This window comes from Balaenoptera acutorostrata, chromosome 1 (genome assembly GCF_949987535.1).
Source record: "Balaenoptera acutorostrata chromosome 1, mBalAcu1.1, whole genome shotgun sequence".
Lineage (NCBI taxonomy): Eukaryota > Metazoa > Chordata > Mammalia > Artiodactyla > Balaenopteridae > Balaenoptera > Balaenoptera acutorostrata.
Genome location: NC_080064.1, coordinates 160,294,434 through 160,304,366, shown reverse-complemented (window position 1 = coordinate 160,304,366; position 9,933 = coordinate 160,294,434). Strand labels below are relative to the sequence as shown.

The following is a 9,933-nucleotide window of genomic DNA, read 5'->3' as shown; positions in this document are numbered from 1 at the left end:
TCCTCCTGGGAGTGGCCACGTGGAGTTTAGAACTCAGGTCTCAGGCTCTGGACATATAGGCCCTTCTGTGTCCCCTCCTGGGGAAAGCCTTTCCCAACCACACCCCATCTCCTCAGCCTCTCCTCTGCATGGCCATGGCACTCTGTGTTCCCATGTGACAATGGTCTCTTCACCTCCCTGTCTTCCCCCCCAGAGTGGGATCTTCTCAGGGCAGGGGTTGGACCTTATTGATCTCCGTATCCCCAGGGCAGCATCCTGGCACTGGATAGTAGTTTTTAAGTGAATGAATGAATGGATGAACAAATACAGTTTTCAACTCTAGGGGTGAGGCTGGAGTAGGTTGTTACCAAAGGAGAATCTATATGCTCCAGAGAAAGGTATAGGGTTGATGCTTAAATGCCTTCACCATGAAAATCAGACAATGATTTAACGAAAACCAAGACTGTGAGCTGCTAGGATGTGGATGTGCTCTTTGCCCCTTGCTCTTGGTTTCTGAGTCAGCTTCTTCTTCTCTGTGTTTTCATTTCTGCCATCTGTCTATCTCTCCATAGTTTTGTTTTCCCTCCACCAGCCCTAACTCTGTCCCATAGTTTAATTCTATCCAAGATACCCCTAAGATACCCTTTTGAGTCATCAGCCTCTCTCCCTCCTGTCCTCTGCTTTTCCAGCCTCTGGTCTGGCTTCCTCCTTCCTGGGCTTCCCTCCCATGACTGTCCCCAGACCCTGAGGCCCCTGTCCATCTCCCTTGGTGACTTCAGAGGACCCTCACGGCTCATCTGTGCTTTCTGTCTCTATTATACAAGATCTACCTGCCCAGAACTTTGCCGAGACAGTTGGAGAAGGATTGGGGAGGAGAGTGAACAAGTTCCCAGCCCCAGAACATATTCTGGAGGCCTCTGTCGTCTTCATCCAAGTTACCTTGGGAGATATACCTGATGGGGAGGCTGAAAGTGTCTAAAAGGTGGAGTTTTATAAGGTGGATGCATGCCATCCTTCGCTTTGTAGGTTCAAAAATTAAAGTGATAATATGGACTAAGCATAGGATTTGAAGCCATAATATCCAAATTAGATTCCTGCCTCTTCCATCCAGGTCTTTGTGACCTTGGGTGAGTTATTTCACTTTAGTCAACCTGTTTCCTCCTCTGAAAAATGAGAGTAACATGCCTACATCACATGGTTGCTATGAGAATTAAACCAGATAACCTGTGTGAAAGCCCAGTGTCATTATCAAAAGTCAATCAGACTCAGGGGAGACTGATTCACATGAACAAAACTCACATTAGACCAATTAGTAGACCAGAATGTTCATGGGTCATTTAAAAGAGAAAAAGGTACCTGCAGGCATCCCCAGATGCTCCAGTCAATTGGGCAGTGCATTCTCTGCACTGAAGGAACCAAAGTACAACCAAAAGGTTTCCCTGGCAGGCATGGTATCCAAGCAAGGGATCTTAGTTGTTCGATCTTGGTGGCCACTGTCACCTGTCACTGTCCCAGACCTGGCTATAGGGAGAATCTGATAACTTGTCCACTCATGGTTTAGAACAGGTCATGCTACCCATGCCACTGGACAGTGCTGGAGATGCATGGGCAAATTCTGGCCCTCTGGCTCTACTTTGTTTGAAGATTCCATCACACAGTCATTCACCCATTCCACGAATCTATATTGAACTTCTACTAAGTGCCAGGCACTCGGCTATGTGGTAGGCATACGCAAGTAAACGAAACAGGCGCTTCCCTGCCCTCCTCATGGAGTTCACAGTCTTTGGAGAAAGACTGACAACTGAATGCATAACTTCCATCCATTGTGATCAGTGTACTATTACCACCGTGAAGCAGAGGGAACCATGGGAACATGGCAGCTAAGCCAGTGCAGGGGCCTGGGGAAGGGCTGCTGGAGGAAGTGTCCATGCACATATCCTGCCTTCAGCAGGTGGCAGGACACGCTTGGGTGGCTTGCCTTCCAGCTTTCGTCAGTCATGTTCAGGCCCCTAGCTACACCCTGACAACTCTGAGTGACCTTGGGTGTTTCCTTAGTCCCCACAAGCAATGCATCTACAGACTCTCCCTTGGGCTGGGCTTGCAGACAATTCATTCTTCTATTCATTCAACAAATATTTATTGAGTCCCTATTATGTGTTGAAGCTAGCTCATTTCTCAGCGGGACTTTCTCCTTAACTTCCAGGGTACCTTACTGAAGCCCCCTGTACTGATTCCAGCCCACCTCAGAGCCTCTGTTGTCTTCTGGAGAGGTGGGAGGACAATTCAGGCTAAGGCAGTGCAGCCCCAGATGCATGAAGGAAGGGGCTCCTGCCACCAGCGGGGGACTCCCCTTCTCAGGAAATATGTCAAGAAACTCCCCCAACCTAGCTGTCTGCCCTTTCTGAGGTTCTCCCACAGTGCTCAGTGGGCATGGGGTAGGTGGGCAGCTCTAACCCAGAAGGCAGGCAGCAGCCTGAGCAGAACCACAACCGAGGTGGACATTCATTCATGGAAGTGACAGAGGCCTATGAATTAGAGATTTTCTAGCCTTCAGGTCGCCTTACATATAATTGTTGTAAGTCCAGTTTCTTGAGCGCCTTTACCATATCCCAAACCCCCATGCACCCCCTGCACCCTACCTGGGAAGTTAGGAGGGCAAGGAATACTTTCCCCATTGCACTGGTGGATAGATCAAGGCACAGAGCTTACAAGAGACTTAAGGCTGAGGACAGAGCTGGGAACCAGGTCTCCACCACAGCCCCAAACCTCTCAAGGACCCTCAAGGCCTCCCAAAACATGGCTTGTGGCCTTCCTCAGGGGTGTTCAGAGGTCTACTGTCCCCCTTCAACACCCCCCTCCCTCCAACATTCAAAGCAAGCAGCCCCAGGACCCCACCTCCCTGGTGGCCTCAATGGGTCCCATTGTCCAAGAAGCTATTTGGATTGACCCTCAGCCCCATAAGCAACAGGACGCAAGCTCGGAGAGGGGTCTGCCTTGTCCCCTGCTCAGCCTCGGCTGGCCGCCTTGGGGGAGCCTGTGAGGCCGGGGCCCCGCTGAATGTGACCTATTGTCTTCAGGGTGGATTTAGGAAGTGCCAAGCTCCCATCAAACAGCCCTGCTCCTCAGGTAAAACAAAAAAAGGGCTGTTCATTTGGGACCTTTCTTCCCTTATCTCCTTTTCCTATCTCCTCAGGCTTAGCTATGGTGTAGTGTTCAAAACCACTTCCCCTCTGAGCCAATCGGAAGCCGGGGCTCACCCTGTGGCCCTGAGGTAAAGTTATTTATAAACGCCTCCCTGGATTATTTGAGCAGAGCCCTTTCGCACACCTCTGGAACACCTTTCGGCTGCCTGCTCCCCAGACACACCTGCAGCCCTGCCCAGCCAGCTCTGCTCACCCACTGGTAAGCCCCACCCAGCCCACCCCCTGGGCTGGGGGTCATCTCTGGAAGAGGGCGGGCACCAGGGGCAGTGAGAGGAGGGATGACAGGAACCAGCCGATCATGGCGGTGGCTGTTTGCCAACCTGGGCACAAGTGGGAAGGAGGCTCTGGACTCCCTGGGTCTGAGAGCAGCCCCCAGCCCTTCACCTCGGAGAAGCCCATTGGGTCCTCACTCCCATGTCAGGACCTCAGCTGCAGGGCAGGGGGCCGAAGGGAGCTTGTGGGATGGAAGCTCCGGTGGAGGAGGTCTGCCGGACCCCCAAATGAGGTGAGGAGAAACAGCCTGCTCCTTTGCAAGGGCTTCTTTCCTTTGCAGAGGAAACAACAAAAACATTGGGACTTCCTCGGGGCGCCAGCCTTTGAAGCTGCTGGCTGCACCTCTCCCTTTCTTTTCAAGTCTTGGAAGCCAAAAGCTCTTAATGCTTGGCTCACCGGCCTGCTCTGTGTGGCTGTCGACCCCTCCTTCTACCCCCCAGACTTCCTCTTTCACTCGTTCGCTTCTCCACCAGCTCGAGGCCCCTGCATGGGCTGCATGTGTCCCCAGTGTCTCCATGAGTCCTGAGAGGTTGGAGGAGGTGGAAGGAGGGGAAAGTAAGGATTAGGAGAGGGTGAGCAAGGGTCTGGCTCCATCAGGCAGGCAGGAGCAGGACCCAGTGACCTGACTCCCAGGTGTATGCTTCAACTCAGGAGGGTTGGGGCCAGCTCCACTGGCTTCCAGCCTCCTAACTCCTCATCCTGCAGCTCTGAGGGGCCGCAAATCACCCTCAGGCAGTGCCCCCACTCCTCAAAATCAGCCCACGGGCTCCCCAGGCTAGGCCAAGCAAATCTTCTATCATTCTAGCACAACCCACCCCCCCGTGACACTTGACTCCACTGGGTCTGAGCACCGGGAGGAAGGCCGTGCCCCTCAGGGCGGCACAGCATCCCAAGTAAGGCAAACCAAGAGAGGGCTATCCTCCCGATGGCTTCACTCACATGGACACCCCTCTCCCAGAGCCCCACAGCCCTCCCCATCCTTCCCTTGGCCCTGGCATTCAGAACCTGGCAGGACCCTCCTTGGGCAGCACCGAGACCAGCGCACATGGCTCCTTCACCACCAGGATGGGCTTCCCGGGCACCTCCCAGAGCCTGGTCGACTGTCCGGAATGCTCAACCGTATAAAGCCTGGGGGTAGAGGTGGACTCTTTTTTTTATCTCTTGATGTCCAGAGTCTTCCCAGGGATGGGCACATACTAGGCACTTAGTGAGCGTGTGCTGAACTGAATCAAACAACCCAAACCTGATCCCAGTGAGCTCCCTGAGGGAATGAGGGGCCAGCTCAGCACTGAGCAAGCTCTTCATTCCTTGAACCAGAGCAGCGGGCTCATTACTGAGGTCCTTGTACACTCGCCTACTTCCAAGTGAGACTAACCCTAGTCTCCTTACAGACCTCTAGGAATCTAACCTTAAATGTCCATTTCAAGGACCCATGACCTTGGTCAGGTATCACTGCTGGAAAGTGCCTTTCTGCTGGAGCTTATTTCCTCAGCCCAGCAGCCATCCCCAGCAGGGAGAGCAGAGAGGAAGGGGTGAGCAGGCTTAGAGATAAGGAGTGGGGATTTGGGCAGGTAGCAGTGACTCTCTCCCCTACAGGGGATACCAGTCCCTAGAACAGCCAGAGAGCAGGAAGGCAACTCAGGGACATCTTATGCTCCCCCTCACATTACTGAATTAGGCTGGGGTGAAGAGGGGGTGGGAAATTTTCCCAAGAAACATGGGGACAGTAGAAATAAAAGGAGTAGTGATAAAATGCCTTGGAAATTCACAGCCCTCTATACCCTCACTCCTTCCTGCCAGGGATGTGACCACCAGCTGAGACCCCAGCCCTCCTCTCCTATCCCCAGCTCTCATCCCACCCACGCTGTTACTCAGAGGTGGCCCTTTCCCTCTGGCTCCCACCCTGGATGAGGCGGGGAGGAATCAGCAGCTAGAGCAAAGGGGAAACCTGAAAGTGACCTTTCCTCTGCCCAGAACACAGCGATCGCCCAGGTAGAGACCAGTGATAAGAAGCCCGAGCTGCGTTGGCCGAGCTGGGGTTGCTCCCGTGCCTGGCACATGTGCACATCAAAGAACACCCCCCCCCATCGCACACACACACACTCACTCACTCACTCACCCGGCAGCGCTGAGGAGGAAGCCAACCTGGGCCACAATGACAGGATCACCTCCAGACCTACTGAAACCCCACAGACAGGTTCCTTGCCTCCCTGCTCCCCAGATGTCCTGCCTCTTCTACAAAGATTTTCTGCTGTTCCTCCCACCAGTCCTGGGAAATTTTGAAGGAACAAGGGCATGGGGAAAGCAGGGTGTGTGGCATGTAGAAGCAAATGGGAAAAGGAAGGCCAAGAAAGTCAGAGTGACTTGCCTAGGTTGCAGAGGAACAAGGAAGAGACCCCTCCAGAATAATTGGAGTAACAATAACAGTCTGAATTTGTTGCTCACATACTGTGGCCAGGCACCATTTCAAGACTTTCTATGCATTAACTTGGGCACTATGCCCAAGCCCATCTCTGTCCACTGTATTCTCATGGGCAATGTGACAGACCTAGTCAGAAATATGACTTGGAGGAGATTCCAGTGGGCTTTCTATTGAATGAGTTCACTGTGGGGGAATTAAGATTTTGATGAAGCGCAAGAGGGGTTTCTGCTCTGGTCTGTGCCCTCCCCACAGAGTCCATTTCCCCTTTGTTCCCACCCCCAGCTCCTTAGCAAGACTTTCAGATCCCCCTTGCCCCAGATGTGACCCCATTCCCCTGCCAAGCCTGGGGAATTGTCCGTACACCCACCTCTCCTCTTCCCGTCTCACCTTCTACTTCCCCTAAGCCTCATGGCCCCCCTCTAGGTCTCTCCAGCAACTCAGGACCCGCCCTCCTTACCTCCACAGTGGGGGAGGGGGCAGGGGCACCCTTTTGTTCCTCAATATTGTCACATGGCACCTGCTATTTATCCCTGATCCGGTGGGGGATGGTAAGCGGTGGAGGGGCTGACACGGTTTGATGCAAGGCCAGACCCGGTGATACACACCTATGGCAATAGAGCACTCGACTTTTTTCAGCCATGCTGACATCATTTGGCAAGGCTGTGTGTTTGTTTAACTAGGGATCAAGTCTTCACGTTCCCTATACCTCTCTCTCTTTATTGCCCCCTCTTTCACCTTCCCACCCCTAACCTAGCATTGTAGGAGCCCCCTCTGGGGGTCCCTGGGAGCCCCTGAACTCTCTGAGAACGTGGGGAGCATCTAGGAGAGGTGGTGCCCCCACCTCGCTGCCAGCTCACCCTTTTCCGCCTCTCCGTCCCATCCCCCTCTCCTCCTAGACCTGAAGGACTGGCTGGGGATGAAGTAACCTCCCCGCCTAAGCCCCACCCTGCCTCAACCCCTATTCTTGGAATTAGGAAGTATGACGAGGGCACCTCCTCACCAGGAGCTGGGGCAGCTTGCGTGCTTGCAGATTTGCCACTCTGTCTGTCCCTATCCTGGGAAAGCCAAGGCCAGGAGAGGAGTCAGAAACCCCAGCAGAGCCCTCACGAAAGTCCTGTCACTGGCTGGGATGGAAGGTCACCAGGGTTGTCTGATGCCACTCAGGGATGCCAGAGGGCAGGATTAGGGTTGTCTCTGGAAGGTCTGGGCCCCTTCCAACAGGAGCACTTGAGTTGGAGTCAAAGGCCTGGTTCAGTTCCCATCCCACCTCTAAGACTCAGTTTCCTCATCCACAAAATGAGAGAATTGGACTTGCCTAGTCCTCAGGTTGCCTCTGGGTCAAGCTTTCTGTGGCTGACGGGATGCTGGGCTCTCATTTTTGTACACAGTGCACACTCAGGATTAAGAAAGCTCCCAGAGCCTTCTCCCCTTCAACACCCTATTTCTGGAATAAGATGAAGAGCGTATGGGAAAAGCGGCAGATTTTGCATTCCAGTAAAGCAAGGGATCTTCTCTCCTCTGTCAGCCTGTGTAAGAGGGAACTCCCCTAGCATCTAATCCCATTTGTATAAAGCCTGCCCACAGGGGCAGAAAGAGTCCTGCGTCATCCAAATTCATCTGCGCTCTCAGAAGAATTTCCAACACCATCACCCCCTTTCCTGCCTCCCTTCCCTGGAAGCCAACAGTGGTGTACAGGCTGGACAGGTCCCAGTAAAGGAAATTCAAGGAGAAAGAGATCCCAGGCCAGGGTGGTCAGGAAAGTCTTCATAGAAGAGGAACAGGTGGGCAGGGAGAAGGAAGAGAGGGAGGAGAGGGGAGGAGGAGGAACCTAGCAGGTCTTAAGGAGGGGCAGGGCTAAAAAGGCAGAATGAGTCAGGGCATCTCAGGTAAGGAGGAAAGAGTGGACAGAGCCCCTGAGGGAAAACTGAGGAAGCTTGCTCAGGGGATGCTGAGTGGACAGCTTGGATGGAGTGGGCAGACCCAACCTACAAATCTACTGAGTCCACCAAAACAAGGCCAGGTGGTGTAAGGACGAACATGCCAGAATAAGGAGTCTGGGCTTGATCCTCCTGGAAATGAGGAAGCTGAGGTTTTCTGAGCAGGGGGTGTGGGCTGGGGAATCGGTCAGAGGGCTAATGCAGTAGTCCAGGTGTGAGATAAGACCTGAGAGAGACACCGGAAGGAAATAGCAATGGGATTTGATGAACTACAGAATGTGGAGGCTGGCAGGAGGGAAAAGGCAGGGAGAAGTGTGCGGGGTGGGGAAAGGTGTCACTGAGGAAATGGGGGAATGGGGCGGGGGAGCCGGGTTAGGAGGTTTAGTAGGATCAGACATTGACAACCCCTCTCCCCACAAACACACCACTAGAACTCGGAGTCTTTGAAAGTAGCCTGGGAAGGGGCTTCGGGTATCACTGCCTGCTGCTTAACATGGAAACAAGATCTCCCGTTGCCTCCTCTTCCCTCTTCTGGTTCAGCCCCCTTGAAAATTCTGGCTATTCCTTTACAAGTGGTCTGTTCGGTGGCCAGGCATTGACTCCCCAAACGATGAGTCTTCCTCTGAAGCCGGGCTGGAGCTCTGGATTCTTCCAGAGGGTCACGATCCCCATTTATTGCTCCCATAGGGCCCGCCAGGCAAAGCACCTAGAAAGTTGGACACTTCCTGATCCAATGAGAGGGTGGAAAGGGGAAGGAGGAGCGAGGCCATCCTGCCTTACCGGAGGCAAAGGGCTGGAAGCCTCTGAATAGTCTCTTCCAAGAGGAAGGAAGCACCTTCCTATCTTAATCATAATAATCATCTCCGTTACGGTTTACTGGGTGCCCTTGGAAGACCAGCCACTTCACACCCATGATCTCATTGAATCCTCATGGCAAACTCTTGGGACTGTTATTATCCCCATTTACAGATGAAGAAACTGAACCTTTGAACCCAGGTCACTCTGGCTCCAAAGCTTGTGCTGTTTACCTTATGCCACTCAGTCTCTCTCTTCTCCCATTGAAATGTCTCACGTGCCATTGCTCTTATTCTTTTCTGCCCATGTCTTCTCTGAAACAGCATTTATTGATTCACTCAACAAGCATTTGTTGGGTGCATATTAAGTGCCCAGGCAAGGGCCTGGGCATAGACACTGTGGGCAGGCTCATTCCCCCACTTCCCTGCCAGTTGGGTAGCATCCGTGGGGTTTTGCCAGACACCCAGTCCAAGCTTACAGGTCCCGGTGGGCCTCAGGGTCCTGAGACCCCCTGAGTGGAATGCACCAGCCTGACCTTCATCCACCTGGGCACAGTCTTATCCACGACAGCAACTCACGTTTGCATCACTCTTTACATTTTACACAGGCCTTTCTTGTCCATGTATTCATTTGATCCTCAAAAAACCTTGTGAGGTGGACATGGTACCCCAGTTTTACTGACGAGGAATCTGAGGTTCAGAAAGGCAGTGCTGCCCCTTCCACCTCACCAGTAAAGCCAGTGCTGCCCCTTCTGCCTCACCAGTAAAGCCAGTGCTGCCCCTTCCGCCTCACCAGTAAAGCCAGCACCAGAACCCAGATTTCTGGGCCCTTAGTTAATGCATTTTCCACCTCTTCCCCGGTATTCTCTTCTACAAAAGGCATCAACCAGCCTGCTCCCCTCTGATAACCTCTCATTCACCCAGGTTCTCCCCTAGGAAGCCAGTGGGGGAGCATCCTGAGCCCCCCGTGTGGTTTCTCACTCTTAACTCCATCTTGAATCTTTTGCCAAACTGGCCACGGCCATCCCACACTCCCCACCTCGCAGACGTAATCTCCCTCTAAGCCTGTCCCATCTCTTTCCTCACCCTCCTTCTTCCTCTGAGGTCCTCCAGGTGGGCTTCTCCCAGCTCTGGGGGGCAGGGGACAGGAGAGCGGACCAGCAGTTGGAGGATGGAGGAGGGAAAGATCCCTGCAGGGAGCTCCTCTGGGCCTCAGGGGCCCTGGCACTTAGTCCTGCCCTGCTCAGCACCTGGAACGTCAGCAAGGTTGCGCAAAAAGCTAGGAGGAGAGGCACCAGTACACAAGGGTGGGGGAAAGGTTAGAC

General features: G+C 53.4%; 1 protein-coding gene across 1 annotated transcript in view; it reads left to right on the top strand.

Annotated features, from left to right (window-relative positions):
* Positions 1-3,301: 3,301 nt before the first annotated feature.
* Positions 3,302-9,933, top strand: part of SLC26A9 (solute carrier family 26 member 9) — a 28,208-nt gene continuing 21,576 nt past the window's right edge. The window contains exon 1 of the mRNA XM_057555177.1: positions 3,302-3,381. The gene's annotated coding sequence lies outside the window, so the exon portion shown is untranslated. The remainder of the gene's footprint in view (positions 3,382-9,933) is intronic.